Source organism: Schistocerca gregaria, chromosome 5, assembly GCF_023897955.1.
Source record: "Schistocerca gregaria isolate iqSchGreg1 chromosome 5, iqSchGreg1.2, whole genome shotgun sequence".
NCBI lineage: Eukaryota > Metazoa > Arthropoda > Insecta > Orthoptera > Acrididae > Schistocerca > Schistocerca gregaria.
In genome coordinates this window covers 446,634,232-446,652,732 of record NC_064924.1, presented here as the reverse complement: position 1 = coordinate 446,652,732, position 18,501 = coordinate 446,634,232, and positions in this window count along the sequence as shown.

Genomic DNA, 18,501 nt, shown 5'->3' with positions numbered 1-18,501 from the left:
GAAAAACGTTACAGTGAGTTTTAACTAATACTTTCCTTCGACGCAGTCCACTATACGTTGTTGCAGTTGATAGTTACATAGCAAGTTCAGGGCCACAGTTAGTCCTTCAGTGTAAGTCCCTTAATTCTTTATTTGTGTGGCCATACTGTTCGTAGTTGCTTTACAATTCCTAAGGGTATCTTTGATCCGTCGTTACAACCACAAGAAAATACATGTTTTTTTCTCACCAGACGTGTTTCGCTTTATTTAGGAAAAGAATCGTCGGTGTCTGTAAATAAAGATATTTACAGCTTGCTTTTTTTTATCGAAAAACAGTTAGTTAACAATTCGGTGGTTTTCGCTAATGGCAATTTCTGCTTGGTTTCTTCTTCCTTCATTAGACACTGATTCTTGAAATCAAATTATTCGCTACTTTTCAGAACTATGCATTTTTTTATATTTTATGCTGCACACCTTTTCTTACGCCCCTAATTACTGTTTATTTCTACTTCTAAGTATATAATATGTTTTATAATGTTTCCGACATTGTTACTAGCCTGTCTTCGACGTTTTTTGTACTTAATTTTATACATACATCAATTCTTGTTTTATAGATCATGAATACCACATTTCGTAATGACGTGGAACGTGTCACTTTAACATAATTTTTATTTACACAAAATAATTAAATTTTTTTACAGTTGCTACCCCATATCTAAAAATTCATCTATTGAGTAGAAGGAGTTTTCATCCAGAAATTCTATGAAATTGCTTTTAAATGTTTGTTGACAGTCTATCAGACTTTTATACTATTTGGCAAATGATCAAATATTTTTGTGACAACATAATTCACCGCTTTCTGCGCCAAAGTGTGATTTAATCCAGAATAGTGAAAATCATCTTTTCTTCTAGTGTTGTAGCTATGCACTTCGACATTATTTTGGTATTGCGATGAGTTATTAATAACATACTTCATAAGTGAATGCATGTATTGCGAAGGTACTGTGAATATCCCAAGTTCCTTAAACAAATGTCATCAGTGTGATCTTGGGTGTCCTCCCGCTATTATTCCTATTACACACTTTTGTGCAATGAATACTTTCCCTCTTAAATGACTAATTGCCCCAAAATATGATGCCATATGGAAGCAGTGAAACAAAATGGGCCTCGCAGGCTAATTTGCTGCTATGTTTATCATCAAAACTTGCAATAACCCTAATACCATATGTAGCTGAACCTAAGCATTTCAGCAGATCATAGATATGTCCCTTCCAATTCAATTTCTTATCAATGAACACACCCAGAAATTTTGAATATTCTGCCTTAGCAACAGACTTTTCTTCATAGCCTATATTTATCAATGGTGTTATGCCATTTACTCTACAGAATTGTATAAACAGTGTTTCCTCATAATTTAGTGAGATCCAATTCCAAGATCCACTTAATATTTTTCTGACAGAAATTATTTACAGTTTTCTCAACTCATTATTGCTTGTTGTGTCTGATTACTATACATCAGCAAAAAGAACTAGCTTTGCATCTTCATGAATATAGAGTGGCAAGTCATTAATGTGTATTAAGAACAATATGGTACCCGACACTAAACCCTGTGGGACACCATTTTTTGATACCTCCTCAGTCAGAGGACTCTGCTGACTTTTGGAGACTATTTCTAGTGTTCATTTAAAGATTCTGCACTCTTCCAGTTAAATATGAAGTAAACCATTTGAGAACTGACCCACTCATACCACAATACCTAAGGTTATCTAGAAGAATTTCATGACTCACAGCCGGCCACTGTGGCTGAGTGATTGTAGGCGCTTCATTCCATAACTACACTGCTACTGGTGTCGCAGGTTTGTACCCTGCCATAGACATGGATGTGTGTGGTGTTCTTAGGTTAGTTAGCTTTAAGTAGTTCCAAGTCTAGGGGACCATTTGTACCATGATGCACACAATCGAAGCATTTGAGAGATCACATTGTATCACAATAGATGATGTTTGGTTATTCAGTGCATTTAATCTTTTATCAGTGAAAGCACATATAGCATTTTCTATTGAAAAGCATTTCTGAAAAACAGATTCACATTTTGTTAGCACTTCATTTTCACGAATGGTGGTGCTACTCTTAAATACATTACTGTTTCAAGAATTTTGGATAAAGCTGTCGGAACTGAGACTGGGCGGTAGTTGTTAGCATCAGACCTATCCCTTTTTTATGCAATGGTTTAACAGTAGTGTATTTCAGTCTATTCGGAAAAATGCCCAGTTCAGTGAGCTACTACATACGTGGCTGAGAATCCTACTTATTTGTTGGGAACAAGTTTTTAGTACTCGATTGGAAATGCCGTCAGCTGCGTGTGAGCTTTTACTTTTGAGTGAATTTATTATTTTCCTTATTTCAATAGGAGAGGTTGGTTGAATTTCAGTTTTATCGAAGTGTACAGTTATATATGCTTTCTATTTTTGATATCTTTTTAACAAACTTTTCATTGGCTTTGATAGAAATACATTCTTCCTGCGCTCTTGGTTGCCATGTTTCACTTTTAACAATATTCCAAATTGTTTTAAATTTATTATCAGATGTGCTAATCTCAAATATAATGGACATAATTCTGGACATTTTAATAACTTTCATAATATGGTGGAGTAGTTTTTATAATGTTTCACTGTTTCAGGATAACTGCTCCTCCTAGTCATAAGATACATTTCGCTTTTCTGTTTATAAGATAATCTTATTCCTTTAGTAAGCCATGCCTTTTTCATGGTTTCTTACAATTATATTTCACTGTTTTCTTAGGGAAGCTGTTTTCAAATATATTTACAAAGTTATCATCAAATAGGTTGAACTTCAAATTAGCATCAGGTTCCCTGCACAGTTCATCCCAGTCTAACTGTTGCAAGCTTTCTCTAAAATTTTCAGTTATTAAATTGATAACTGAATGCACTATTTTGGAGAACTGTTTTGCATTACTGTATGGAGCTAAATACTGTAACTGCCTATGTTTCATGATCAGAATGACCATTCGGAACAGGAATAGTTTTTATTTGATTAAATTTACCTTGGTCTATGAAAATGTCAGTGTACTGCTTTCCTGTACTACCTGAGATGGGAAAATCTATAACTGACGCCAAGTAACCCTTAAAGGTCAAGCTTTCTACTTGAGTCTTTCAGAAATTCTGCATTGAAATCCCCACGAACAATAATTTGATTTTCTCTGTCTGACAGCACAACCAAGAATGCAAGTTCTCAAAAACAGTTGAAAATTTCCCATATACACAGCTAAAATATTATCTAGTTCCATTATCTAGTATAAGTTCACATGACATGCTGCTATATGTTCCTCTACACACCACCTGCATTAATATCGTTTATAGTATTAACTGAAACAATTAGAAATGTCATCTGACCAGGTACATTAGCAGTACGACTAACAGCAAATATAACCGCTTGGCACTTATTATTAACATTTTTAGTTTCGAAATTTTCCACTCTCTGACAGATTTTAACGTATATGGCAACTCCTCCTCTCTCCATAGTGTCTCTACTTGCATGTCCTTAGAGCTTATGTCCGCCTACATTTACCTTTTCCATACCTGAGACTATTCCACCCTCAGTTTCTCAATGTTCTAAACAAACAAGAAGCTCTCTATTGTTTTTTATAATACCTTGATATTCTGATGCATTATATTAACATTATTTTTTACTTTGCTTTTATGAGAATCTTGTGACATAATAACATAATTTTTCACTGTAATGTTATGAGGATCTTGTGTTACAGTATTTTGACATTTCTAGTACCTGCCAGTCTGAACTTCTCATTAAGCTTAATTTCAGTCGATGTTGGATGACTGGACACTGATCTTAGCCTAAAACAGAAGTACTCCTTTGAGTTTCAGCGTCCCCTTTAAAAATTTGCTGTTATCACACCCAGGTTACCCTTCCCTTGCCTATTGAGATGCAGGCCATGCCTTGTGATGTCCCACCTACCAATACAATCAACAGGGACCATACCTGTGCCTGACAAAGTAGCTCCCCAAAGCAGCTGATGTGCTTCCATACCGACCCTCCTGACAGAGCTGTTCATTTGGGGCTGATCATACTGCATGAAAGCCGGAACGAAGCCAACATCAATATGGTTCAGTGCAGATACTACTTTTACGAGGTCACTCAGTATTGTTGCCCTGATTGCTCTCAATACTGTTTCCCACTTGACCCACTACCACAACATGATCATGTTTTGTAAAACCCTTTAACAATGATCTCACGTCCTCTATCACTTAGCTAAGACATGCACTGGGCTTGAAAATAATTGTGACCTGGTATCTGTCACCTAATTTTCTCTACAAGATCTGGCGCACACGTCTTCCATGGCTACCACCTAACAATAGAACTTCTCTCCTACTTCCTACTTTTTCCAAACAATTGGTTTCCTAATGAAAGTCTACAGAGAACTGACTACACTTACATCTACTTGAGCCTCTTCCTTAGTTGACAACCTTAACTGCTCTAATTTTCCATTCCTGTTCCGCTATTTTCCTAGCCCTTGTACATAATCTGCAATACCATAGAGGACACCTAATCATTTCCCTGATTCCCATACCACTACATTCGCCCCAATGTAAACCATCCGTCACAACAGCTGCACAGAACCCCAGAACTGACTTTCCTGTGGCAACTCAAACACTTCTCGCTCATGGTTGTTTACAATACAGTATTTTTACGAAATTTGTCTAGGCAATAACAGTAATATTCTATTAACTACACATATCAAGAGTCACTAAAGTTATGAGGAACACTAATACACGTGAATACTATTAACACAGTAACGTAATTCACTTAAACTAACGTTAAAAATCAAAACTTGTACACCCGAAAAATTTGGAGTAAGATCGTGCATACGCGATACGTACTTTACCGTTTTGAAAGAAAATAAAGAATAGAACTTGTAACCTTTAATTCGCCGAGTAGATACGGCAGTACTAAATATATGTGTAATGAAAACAGCCTAAATTCTTCACTTACTAGTTGAAGAACTGTCTTAATTTGTATGTAAACCTAAGACTATAGTACGTGGAAAAGGACTTCAGTTTATGTTTTTGTTTCGAGGAGTACTTTGAATGAGTGAAAAATGCAGTAGATAAAATGAAATAGACTCTATTTAATTTGTAATATTAACTTAATTGACAGCTATTATAGAATTAATTACTTATCTTCACGAGTTCAAATTTAATCGTGTGTGATCTGCGCCAAGGATGCCAAAATACACTCCTGGAAATGGAAAAAAGAACACATTGACACCGGTGTGTCAGACCCACCATACTTGCTCCGGACACTGCGAGAGGGCTGTACAAGCAATGATCACACGCACGGCACTGCGGACACACCAGGAACCGCGGTGTTGGCCGTCGAATGGCGCTAGCTGCGCAGCATTTGTGCACCGCCGCCGTCAGTGTCAGCCAGTTTGCCGTGGCATACGGAGCTCCATCGCAGTCTTTAACACTGGTAGCATGCCGCGACAGCGTGGACGTGAACCGTATGTGCAGTTGACGGACTTTGAGCGAGGGCGTATAGTTGGCATGCGGGAGGCCGGGTGGACGTACAGCCGAATTGCTCAACACGTGGGGCATGAGGTCTCCACAGTACATCAATGTTGTCGCCAGTGGTCGGCGGAAGGTGGACGTGCCCGTCGACCTGGGACCAGACCGCAGCGACGCACGGATGCACGCCAAGACCGTAGGATCCTACGCAGTGCCGTAAGGGACCTCACCGCCACTTCCCAGCAAATTAGGGACACTGTTGCTCCTGGGGTATCGGCGAGGACCATTCGCAACCGTCTCCATGAAGCTGGGCTACGGTCCCGCACACCGTTAGGCCGTTTTTGGGTACTCTACCCCTAGGAGGGCTGCCTTCACCGCGGCAGAGCGAGCCTCTCCTGCCCGTGTTATTTTTGGTCCACCACGGGTATTTTATTTCCCCAGCACCCTCTATATCTAGAGAGCATTCCCCTATCCGCCTCCTGGGGAGGCGCCCGATGGGGGACTAGCAAACCCCACACAGTATATGGCCTTTCGAAAATTATAAATGAGCCGAACGGTAACACACGGCTCAAAAATGACCTGGGACCGGACCGCAGCGACGCACGGATGCACGCCAACACCGTAGGATCCTACGCAGTGCCGTAGAGGACCGCACCGCCACTTCCTAGCAAATTAGGGACACTGTTGCTCCTGGGGTATCGGCGAGGACCATTCGCAACCGTCTCCATGAAGCTGGGCTACGGTCCCGCACACCGTTAGGCCGTCTTCCGCTCACGCCCTAACATCGTGCAGCCCACCTCCAGTGGTGTCGCGACAGGCGTGAATGGAGGTACGAATGGAGACGTGTCATCTTCAGCGATGAGAGTCGCTTCTGCCTTGGTGCCAATGATGGTCGTATGCGTGTTTGGCGCCGTGCAGGTGAGCGCCACAATCAGGACTGCATACGACCGAGGCACACAGGGCCAACACCTGGCATCATGGTGTGGGGAGCGATCTCCTACACTGGCCGTACACCTCTGGTGATAGTCGAGGGGACACTGAATAGTGCATGGTACATCCAAACCGTCATTGAACCCATCCTTCTACCACTCCTAGACCGGCTAGGGAACTTTGCTGTTCCAACAGGACAATGCACGTCCGCATGTATCCCGTGCCACCCAACGTGCTCTAGAAGGTGTAAGTCAACTACCCTGGCCAGCAAGATCTCCGGATCTGTCCCCCATTGAGCATGTTTGGGACTGGATGAAGCGTCGTCTCACGCGGTCTGCACGTCCAGCACGAACGCTGGTCCAGCTGAGGCGCCAGGTGAAATGGCATGGCAAGCCGTTCCACAGGACTACATCCAGCATCTCTACGATCGTCTCCATGGGAGAATAGCAGCCTGTATTGCTGCGAAAGGTGGATATACACTGTATTGTGCCGACATTGTGCATGCTCAGTTGCCTGTGTCTATGTGCCTGTGGTTCTGTCAGTGTGATCATGTGATGTATCTGACCCCAGGAATGTGTCAATAAACTTTCCCCTTCCTGGGACAATGAATTCACGGTGTTCTTATTTCAATTTCCAGGAGTGTACATGTTACACACACACACACACAACACACACACACACACACACAGAGGGAGAGAGAGAGAGAGAGAGAGAGAATAACACACATATAATTAACTACAAATATGTATAGGTCAGAAACTATTAGTAATGTTGACAACACTACAAAGCACAATAAAGACTTAGACATATAAAAATAAATAATAAACAATGGTGTACGAAAATGTATGCTGTGTAAAGCGAAAAAATGCACATAAACTAAAGATGTGCTACGAGATGACTTATCCTGATGTAGACGAGAAACCAAGCAGAAATTGCCTTAAGTAAAGACCAACAAATTTATAACGAACTGTTTTTCGATCTTAAAAACAAGTCAAATTGTAAACATCTTTAAATACAGACCACTGATGATGTCATACCTCAATAAAGCGAAACGCGTCTGGTGAGAAAACATGCACTTTCTTGTAGTTGTGACGACGGAATGAAAATACTCTCAGGAATAATTGCAAAATTCACATTCTTCTCAGTAAAACTTTACTTTCTGATCGTCAGTCTCCCAGCCAATTTCTTTCTTGTACTTGTTACTTGGTTCACATTACAGCATTACGCTGTGCGTTCGAGACTGCCACTACTCTGCCAAAATAAAGCTAACACGTTCAACTAAACATTTAACAGCAAAAGTGTTGTATGAATTACATCATTAACCTTAATAAAATTATTGAAAACGTTTCAGTCTTAAAAAATGAATCAGTTCATTGACTTATTGCATTTTTAATAAACAATGCTTGACCGTATTATCTCCGCTGTCGTAAATGATTGTATTATTCATCAACAATCAGCCACAAATATAATTTTAAATTGTTTCATGTCCCCATTGAAGAACTGTCTTCATTATCAGCTTTAAGTCAACTGTGGCAATATGTTCCGCTGGATGGCGCATTGTCTCTCTATGGTCCTTATGTTTTTCCACAACAATCTATAAGCTGATGTAGTTCAACATCACATTCGTTCTAAAAAAATGTCTGTTGCACGTAAAACTGTAGAACTATTATAATTTGAATCTGTAAACTGGCTTGAATCTGACACAAGTGCACTCATTTATTAAATACACAGTACATCTTTACTTTAGTGTACATGTGGCAAGGGCCTTATCGATCATACGCCTGCTCTATGAGCCTCTTCCACTTTTGCCAGTCCAGTGCTCTGTTTGTTCACTTGCTATTGCTGTTCATCCTAGTTGTGTCCTCCCTAATGTTATTCCGCCATCTGATTCTGGATCTCCCCTTTCCTCTCGTTCCACCTACTGTTCTGCTGAATGCCTTTCTAGGTACTCTATTCTCTTGCTATATGGCCTGCCCAATTCAACCTTCTCTCCAGCGCTTCCACGATGTTAACGGTGTTTGTACAGCCCTCTTAATTCTTCATTTCTTCTTATTCTCCATTCCATGTTATTTCCTTGGTATACAGGTCCAAAAATTTTCCTTAGTACTTTTCTTTCGAATATTAACAGTTTTTCTTCATCTTCCTTTCTCAGTATTAATGTTTTACATCCATACAACATCACAGATACAATGGTCGATTGATATAAGCGGATTTTCAAGTTACTGCTAAGCGATATTTTTCTTAGAATTTTGATGAAACTAGAAAGTGTCTTGTTTGCTGTTGATAAACGGGAATCTGTTTCTATATCTGATTCTGTTGTTATTACTAAAAAGACTTCCTACGTACTTGAAGTGGTCAACAGTCTTGAAGTTAAATCCATATACAGTCAGAGGTGCATCTTTTCTGGTTTTCTTACTTATGGGCAGGTATTCTGTCTTTTCTTCATTGACATGTAATCCGGTTTTCTCAGCAATTTTGTAAACATATTGCACCATTCTGATTAATTCTCTGTTGGAACTGCTTGATAATGCTACATCATCGGCATAATCAAGTCCTGTAATGTTCACATCCTGTAGCTGGATCCCTTGTGGACTGGTTTCAGAAAATTCTCCATCGATCTTCTCTGGGACAAGGTTAAATAAAATAGGTGAAATGGCATCCCCTTGTCTCAGTACAGTGTACACCATAAAATCTTCAGTTTCTCCTACCGGTGTCTTTATGCGACATAAAGTTTCATCTATAAAAATTTAAAGTAATCTGATTAATTTTGATGGTGTTTTCAATTCCTTCATTATATTTAGGAGTGTCTGTCGGTGTATGCTATCATAGGCCTTTCTAAAATCTACGAATAATATGTGGACATCTACATTGAATTCCCACGCCTTCTCAGTTACTTGTCTTAAGTTGAATAAGTGACCTAAAGTGGATCTGTTTCTGCGGGAACCGCATTGGTAGTCCCCAGTCTGTTCTTCTGTTATTGGCATCAGCCTGTTTAATAGGCAGCTCGATAAGATTTTGTAGGTGACATCCAGTAAGGCAATTCCTCTGTAGTTATCACAAACAAGTGGATTATTCTCCTTAAATATGGGGCACACAATTGCAGTTTTCCAATCTGCCGGAATGGTTTCTGTCTCCCAAATTGTCTCTATTAACGCCTGTATTTCTAATTCCAGTTGTGGGCCTCCATTCTTTAATAATTCAGCGTATGTCCTGTCCTCGCCGCAGGCCTTGTTATACTTTCATTTCTTTATTGCTTGCTGTATTTCATTTACTGATGGGGTAATAACTGTATCAGATGTATCACGTTCTTCCAATTTAAAGTAAGAGTGTGGGCCATTGCAGTTGAGACGTTGTGAAAAGTATGTCTTCCATCTGTATTGTATGTCACTTTTGTTAGTCAATATTTTACCATACTGATCCTTTATAAACTGTTCCCTTTTACTGAATTTACCAAAGTTTTTTTTAAATATTTTGATACATCTGCCTTGTCCTGTGATGTTAGAAATCATCCTCTGCTCCTCTGATCATACTGTTATAGTAATCCCTTTTCTCTTGTCTTAGGGTTGTTTGCGTTCTTGGCGGAGTTTATAGTATCTTTCCTTCAATGTCATATTGTCCCTTTCTTTAATCCATGCATTCCTCGCATTTCTTCTTTCCAGCACTTTTTCATGACCCTTCGTGTTAAACCAAATTTTATTAGGTCGTTTTCTTTCACCTCTGATTTTGGAAGCTGCTTCTTGAATACAGCCCTTCTGGTGTCTCCATCTGCTTTCGACATCCTGTGGTCAGTCTCGGTTTTGTTAGATTGCTTTTAATTTATTTTGTAAAATGTTCTTTTATATCTATCTCGGTTTTGTTCGGTTGCTTTTAATTTATTTTGTAAAATTTTCTTTTATATCTACTTTTATATCTACTTTCGCCAGGTTTCCTATGTTATATCTTGTAATTTCTTCTCTATTTTTTACTTTCCGTTTGAGTTTCACTTTCATTTTTGATATTATTAACATGTGGCCTGTGTCACAATCCGCTCCCCTAAAGGTTCTGACATCTTTAATACTGTTTTGGAATCGTTCCTGGATAGCTACATGATCTATTTTATTGAGTAACTTTCCATCTGGTGATATCCATGTTCCTAAATGAATGCGTTTATGTTTAATTTTTGTGCTGTTTATCGTAAGACCATTTGTCATTACAATGTTTATAAGTCGAACCCCATTATCTGAACTTTCCTCGTGTAAGCTAAAATTGCCGATGGTTGGCTTGAAGATTTCTTCCTTTCCTACTTTGGCGTTAAAATCTATTTCACATTTTGCCTACTTAATAAGTTGTACGCGTGTTCCAGTTGGCTGCAGAATTCTTCTTTCGTGTTGTCATCCTTATCTTCTGTGAGCGCGTGTGCATTTAGAAATGTAATGTCTAACCACTGCGTCTGAATAGTTATGTATGATATACGATTATTAACATGTTTGAATTCCCTTACTGAGTCATCTGTTGATTTATGAATGTAGAAACCGGTTCCAAATTCATGGTGCTGACCGCAGTCTCCATACTTTATTGTCCCGTCTGCTATTTTCAGTGAACCTGTTCCCTGCCATCTTACTTCTTCGAGAGCTGCCAGTTGCACTCTATATTTTCTTAATTCGTTTGCTAGTATTTGGGCAGTTCGAGGACGATACAGGCTTCAATATTCCATGATCCAAAAGAGAATTCCTTGTAGCTTTGCCAGTTTTTGTTCCAGTAAATCCTGTCCTGTTTGCGAGCCTGGCGTTGAGTATCCTGACCGTTTCATATTTTTTTGTGAGTGCATTATTAGCCCTCTGCGCAACTCCCAACCTGGGGGACCAGGAGTCTTGAGTTTTGGGTACTCTACCCCTAGGAGGGCTGCCTTCACGGCGGCAGAGCGAGCCTCTCCTGCCCGTGCTATTTTTGGTCCACTACGGGTATTTTATTTCCCCGGCACCCTCTATATCTAGAGAGCATTCCCCTATCCGCCTACTGGGGCGGCGCCCGATGGGGGACTAGCAAACCCCACACAGTATATGGCCTTTCGAAAATTATAAATGAGCCGAACGGTAACACACGGCTCAAAAATGATAAATGAACTGACCGTTATTGTGTAACGAAAATGATAAATTGACAGGCCGTTACTTGTGATAACAGTATAGACTCCATGAGACTTAAGAAACATTGGGAAGCCTGACTGCTCAGTCGCCGCCCACATGTAATGAGATCAGTAGGATTCGGTACAAGGAGCGTTTGCTTACTTTGATGGCGGCAGTCTTCCGAATCTATGAGAGGTTTCAGGGTGACAGTTGTTGGAACCGTTAATCCCCCCTCACATCTGTTCCCAACTGGGAACACCTCTAGCTCACCCACAGCTCGTAAATTGACTGGATGTCAGAGAACCTTCCATGCCACTAGCTGAGGCACCAAGCAAAGAAAATGACTTACATGTTCTGAATAGTACTGCAGATGCCGTCGTGTGTACGGTTTATCATATCATTCGGCCATTTCATTTACCATAAGTTTCTCGGCTTTAAAGCTATAATTACATCGAAACATTTCACGCTGCTTCTCTGTGCTATCTAGATCATATTAATACTTAGCTACACCACAGTGGCCACTTTTAACGTAAATTAAATGATAAACATAAAATGCTTATCTGTCACGTACATGCGAAGTAATGTAGAGACACAGTAAATTACGAACCGAACACGTTCACTATGAAAACAGTACAAGCATGATGCTGGGATTCAGCGTTAAACACTTATCGTTCTTGTTGTCTTCAGTTCACAGACCGGTTCTATGCAGCACAGCACGGTAATCTATTCTGTGCAAGCCTCTTCATCTCTGCATAATTACTGCACATTACATACATCTGAACCTGTTTAATGCGGGCAATGTTTTGGTCTAGCTCCACAACTTTTACCTATCATACTTTACTCCTTATCAAACTGACAATACTTTAATGCCTCAGGATTTATACTACAAACCTATCCCTTCTCTCTGTCGAGTAGTGGCATAGTTTTCTTTTCTACCAAATTTAATTCAATATTTTAGCATTGGTTCTACCTATATAAATTTCAACACTTTTTTACTGCACTATATTTCAAAAGCTTGTCTGAACTGATTCTGTACATTTCATTTTCGTAGAAAGCCACACTGCAAACAAATAAGTTCATAAAAGATTTTGAACATTAACATTTACATTCGGTCTCAGGAAATCGATCTTTTTCAATAAGACTCATCTTGGGATACTGCCCATCTACATTTTATATCTTCTTCTCCCGCTGTCAGTCTATGTTGTTCCCCAAACAGGGGGTTCCCCAAACAGAAGAACTAAAGTACTATTTTTAGTGTCTCATTTCATAATCTGATTCTCTCGTCATCCCATCATTTAACAGTCTAAGGCTGCATTCCAGGCTACAACAATGTCGCATCCAAATCTGAACAAATCTTTTGCGCCCTTCGAGTTTAAGTGCAATCTCGTTTTTTCAGTTCTTCACTCTCAGCATTTTATCTCCGGTAACTTAAGAAACTTAAAGCGCAAGCCTTAGCTAGATTTATTATTGTTACAACAGATTTGAGAAGTTGTGTTTTCCTTCATATTGAGGATTTCTGAATAGTACGTTTACTCGTAGATTTCAGTTTCGTACCTACAGATCTTGCAGACGTGAACGTCGAAGTCGTGTTAAGTGTACCAATAGGGCAGGAGTATAATGGAAATTCTTCTTTAAAACGCAGAAGAGAAAGCGGATAGGTGGAGATAGTACATTGAAGGCCTCTATGAGAGGGGAGAACTTGCATGATTAAGTGATAGAAGAAGGAACAGGAGCCGATAGGGAGGAAATAGAACTGAAAAAAGCTTTCGATGATTTGAGATCAGATAGGGCAGAATGGGCACATAATATTCTACCGAAATTTTTGAAATCGTGGGGAAGTGGCAACAAAACTATTATTTACGTTGGCGTGTAGAATGTATGAGAATGGACTTGTACCATCGGAGTTTAGCGAAAATATCATCCACCGAATTCTGAAGGTTTCAAGAGCCGACGAGTGGGAGAACTATCTCATAATCAACAGCTCATGCATCCATGTTGCTGGCAAAAATAATGTACAGAAGAATGGAAAATAAAATAGAGGATCTGTTACGTAACGATCAGTTTGGCTTTAGGCAGTTCTGGCTTGACACGTTCGTTACGTTAGTCGACATGCGAAAGGAGTTCGACAATGTAAAACGGTGCAAAAAGTTAGAAATTGTGAGAAAATAGGAGTAAACTAAGGGGGAACATAGGTTACATACAATACCTTCGAGAACCAAGAACGAACAATAAGAGTGGCAGAGCAAGAACGAAGTGACCAGATTAGAAAGATTGTAAGACAGGGATGTAGCCCTTCGCCCCTGCCGTTCAATCTGTACGCCGATGAGCCAAAACATTACGAACACCTTCTTAATAGCTTGTTTGTCCATCTTTGGAACGAAATACATCACTGATTCTGCGTATCATGGTTACGACAGTTGGTTGGTAGATTTGTGGAGGTATGTGGCATTAGACGTCTAGGCACAAGTCATGCAATTCGCGTAGATAACGGGCCGTTGATTTGCGTACGCGGTGATGGCGCCAGACAGCGATTCAGATGGGATCCATAGGGTTTATATTAGGCGACTTTGATCGCGGAAACAACAATGTGAGTTCACTATAGTGCTGCTCAAATCACTACAGCACGCTTCCGTCTTCGAGCCACGGATGATTTGCTGTTGAAAGATAACATCGCCGCCGGGGAAGGCATCAATCATGAAGGGACGCACGTGGTTCGTAACTGTCAGCCTGTCTTTGATTACTACTACAGATTCCATGTAAGCGCAGGAGGATGTCTCTCTTAGCATAATACCGCTCCCAACAGCCGGCGTCAGTGGTGAGCTGCATGTTTCGAGCCACCGTTCACCTCGAAGACGACGTTTGTCGAGACGACCACCAACCTATTGCACCAAACAGTCGATTTACCGAAGAGCAGGAACGTTTCCATTGATCGACAGCCGAATCCCGATGGTCTTGTGCCCACTGCAATCGTAACTGACGATGTTGTTGGGTCAACATGTGAACACGTAGTGGTGGCCTGCAGCGGAGCTGCACGATGCACGGTGTGCTGCTAAACACCTGTGTATTCACACTAGCATTGTGCTCTTTCGGCAGAGAGGCCACGGATCACCATGTATTCTACCTTACAGACGACACACGCCAGGCACCAAGTGCTGTGAAGAGTCGTGGACGTCCAACCATTTGCGCGTAGCAGTAGTTTCACGGTCTTACGTCTTTCTATTCCAGATGCTCAAAATGTAGCACTTGAACATTCGGCCCACTTGCTGTTTTCGAGATACTCGTACACAGGCTCTGCAAATTATGATCTGTCTTTCATCAAAGTCGCTTTTCTCATTGGATTTCCCCATTTGCAGCCATATATTTGCTATGGTGATCCCCCGCCCGTGTCTGCTTCGCTTAAATTGTTTTGTTACCGCGTCAAGTGTCCGCAACAACACCAGGTGCTATTCAACGATAGGGTCAAAACTTTTCCGCTTATCAGTGTACGTCGAAAAAGGAATGATGGAAATTACAGACAGGTTCAAGAGCGGTATTAAAATTCAAGGTGGAAGTACATCAGCGTTAAGTTTCGCTGAAGACAGTGTTATCCTCCGTGAAAGTGAAGAAGAATTATAGGATCTCTTCAATGAAATGAACAGTCTAACTAGCACAGAATTTGAACTGAGAGTATATCGAAGAAAGAAAGAAGTACTGAGAAATAACAGAAATGAGAACGGAGGGAAAATTAACATCAGAATCGGTAGTCACGAAGTAGATGAAGTTGAGGAATTCTGCCACCTAGGCAGAAAAAGACTCATGACGGACGGAGGAAGTAGGACATAAAGAGCAGACAAGCACTGGGAAAAAGGGCTTTCCTAAACAAGAGAAATCTCCTTTTGTCGACTATAGGGATTAATTTGAGGAAGAAATTTCTGAGAATTTACGTGGACTGTGACCCTTTCTGAATACTGTTGCCCCAAGAAATTACTAAATGGAATACCAATGTTTTCAAAGAAACCTTAAATCACTATAGTGTCTTCTGAAAAGAAAAGAAAATTATATGAGGCAGCAAGAATTATTAAAGACCCTGAAGTAATTTTACACTTTAAAAATTGTTGTAACATAGTGAGAAAATTTGTCAGACAATAAAAAAAAACAGGTATATTAGAGATGAAATCAACAACTTGGGCAATAAAATGAAATCAATATGGAATGTTGTTAGAAGACAGACAGGAAAAGTAACAACTGTGGTAGGTAGTACTACTATTAAACACAATGAGACCATCTTAACCAACAGAACACAAGTAGTTACTCTTAACAACCTTTTCTTATACACTCCTGGAAATGGAAAAAAGAACACATTGACACCGGTGTGTCAGACACACCATACTTGCTCCGGACACTGCGAGAGGGCTGTACAAGCAATGATCACACGCACGGCACAGCGGACACACCAGGAACCGCGGTGTTGGCCGTCGAATGGCGCTAGCTGCGCAGCATTTGTGCACCGCCGCCGTCAGTGTCAGCCAGTTTGCCGTGGCATACGGAGCTCCATCGCAATCTTGAACACTGGTAGCATGCCGCGACAGCGTGGACGTGAACCGTATGTGCAGTTGACGAACTTTGAGCGAGGGCGTATAGTCGGCATGCCGGAGGCCGGTTGGATGTACCGCCGAATTGCTCAACACGTGGGGCGTGAGGTCTCCACAGTACATCGATGTTGTCGCCAGTGGTCGGCAGAAGGTGCACGTGCCCGTCGACCTGGGACCGGACCGCAGCGACGCACGGATGCACGCCAAGACCGTAGGATCCTACGCAGTGCCGTAGGGGACAGCACCGCCACTTCCCAGCAAATTAGGGACACTGTTGCTCCTGGGGTATCGGCGAGGACCATTCGCAACCGTCTCCATGAAGCTGGGCTATGGTCCCGCACACCGTTAGGCCGTCTTCCGCTCACGCCCCAACATCGTGCAGCCCGCCTCCAGTGGTGTCGCGACAGGCGTGAATGGAGGGACGAATGGAGACGTGTAGTCTTCAGCGATGAGAGTCGCTTCTGCCTTGGTGCCAATGATGGTCGTATGCGTGTTTGGTGCCGTGCAGGTGAGCGCCACAATCAGGACTGCATACGACCGAGGCACACAGGGCCAACACCCGGCATCATGGTGTGGGGAGCGATCTCCTACACTGGCCGTACACCTCTGGTGATCGTCGAGGGGACACTGAATAGTGCACGGTACATCCAAACCGTCATCGAACCCATCGTTATACCATTCCTAGACCGGCAAGGGAACTTGCTGTTCCAATAGGACAATGAACGTTCGCATGTATCCCGTGCCACCCAACGTGCTCTAGAAGGTGTAAGTCAACTACCCTGGCCAGCAAGATCTCCGGATCTGTCCCCCATTGAGCATGTTTGGGACTGGATGAAGCGTCGTCTCACGCGGTCTGCACGTCCAGCACGAACGCTGATCCAACTGAGGCGCCAGGTGGAAATGGCATGGCAAGCCGTTCCACAGGACTACATCCAACATCTCTACGTTCGTCTCCATGGGAGAATAGCAGCCTGCATGGCTGCGAAATGTGGATATACACTGTACTAGTGCCGACATTGTGCATACTCTGTTGCCTGTGTCTATGTGCCTGTGGTTCTGTCAGTGTGATCATGTGATGTATCTGACCCCAGGAATGTGTCAATAAAGTTTCCCCTTCCTGGGACAATGAATTCACGGTGTTCTTATTTCAATTTCCAGGAGTGTATGTAAGTGAAAAAATTGGTGTGAATAGTTCAAAAGATAAAGCCAAGCAGTACATGGAAGAATCAGTTTTGAGAAATCCTAGTCAGCTTGGTTTTCATCTAACGACCTCTTATGAAATAAGGAAAATCATTAAATCTTTGAAAATAAATGGTCCGTTTGAGTAGATGACATCTCTAACGAGATATTAAAACAATGTGGAGCAGTTACAGCTGATGTTCTTAATCATATCTGTAATGCATCACTAACTCAAGGTATTTTCCAAAGCAGGTTAAAATACGCCATTGTCAAACCTTTCTAGAAAAAGTGAACACCACAGATATCAATAATTATCTGCCAGTATCCTTGCTCACAGCAGTTTCAAAAATTGTTCAGAAACTAATGTACTCAAGAGTGGTTAGCCACCTCAAAGGTAGTGGGATTCTTAGTAAATCACAGTTTGGATTTCAAAAATGTTGTTCCACCAAGACAGCAATATACTATTTCACTGCGCACATAATAGATTCCTTAAATAGTAAAATATCACCAACATGAATTTTCTGTGACTTATCCAAAGCGTTTGACTGAGTAAAGCACGACATTATGTTGCAGATATTACAATTCTATGGTATAAATGGATCAACATATGAGTGGTTTAAGTCAGACAAACAGAACAGCAAGAAAAAAGTTTATTTAGATGGTTTAACTGATTTAAGGAAGTTTTCCACTTCATCTATGGTGAAATTAGATTATGTGTTCCACAGGGTTCAAGTATGGGTCTCCTTCTGTCCTTGATATATGAGAATCACCTCCCTTCTCATCTGAAATAAGAAGCTAAACTGACACTGTTTGCTGATGATACAAGCATCATTATTGATCCAGTAGAAGGAACTCCTATAGAAAATGATACAAATAATGTATTTGGAAAAGTTATCGATTTGTTTCCTGAGAGTGGGCTTTCTCTACACTTTGAAAAAAACACAGTACATCCAATATTCTGCTACAAGGAGTACAGTTCCTTCAACAAATATAACACATCAACAGAAGTCAGTAGCCTGGGTAGAGTATGCTAAATTTTGGGCGTACATGTAGATGATAATCTTAATTGGAAAAATCTCCTAAAGCAACTAGGTTCAGCAACTTTTACAATCAGAATAACTGCTAATTTGGAGAACATATAAACTAGCAGGCGAACTACTGTGCATATTTTATGATGTCATATGGAATAATATATTGGG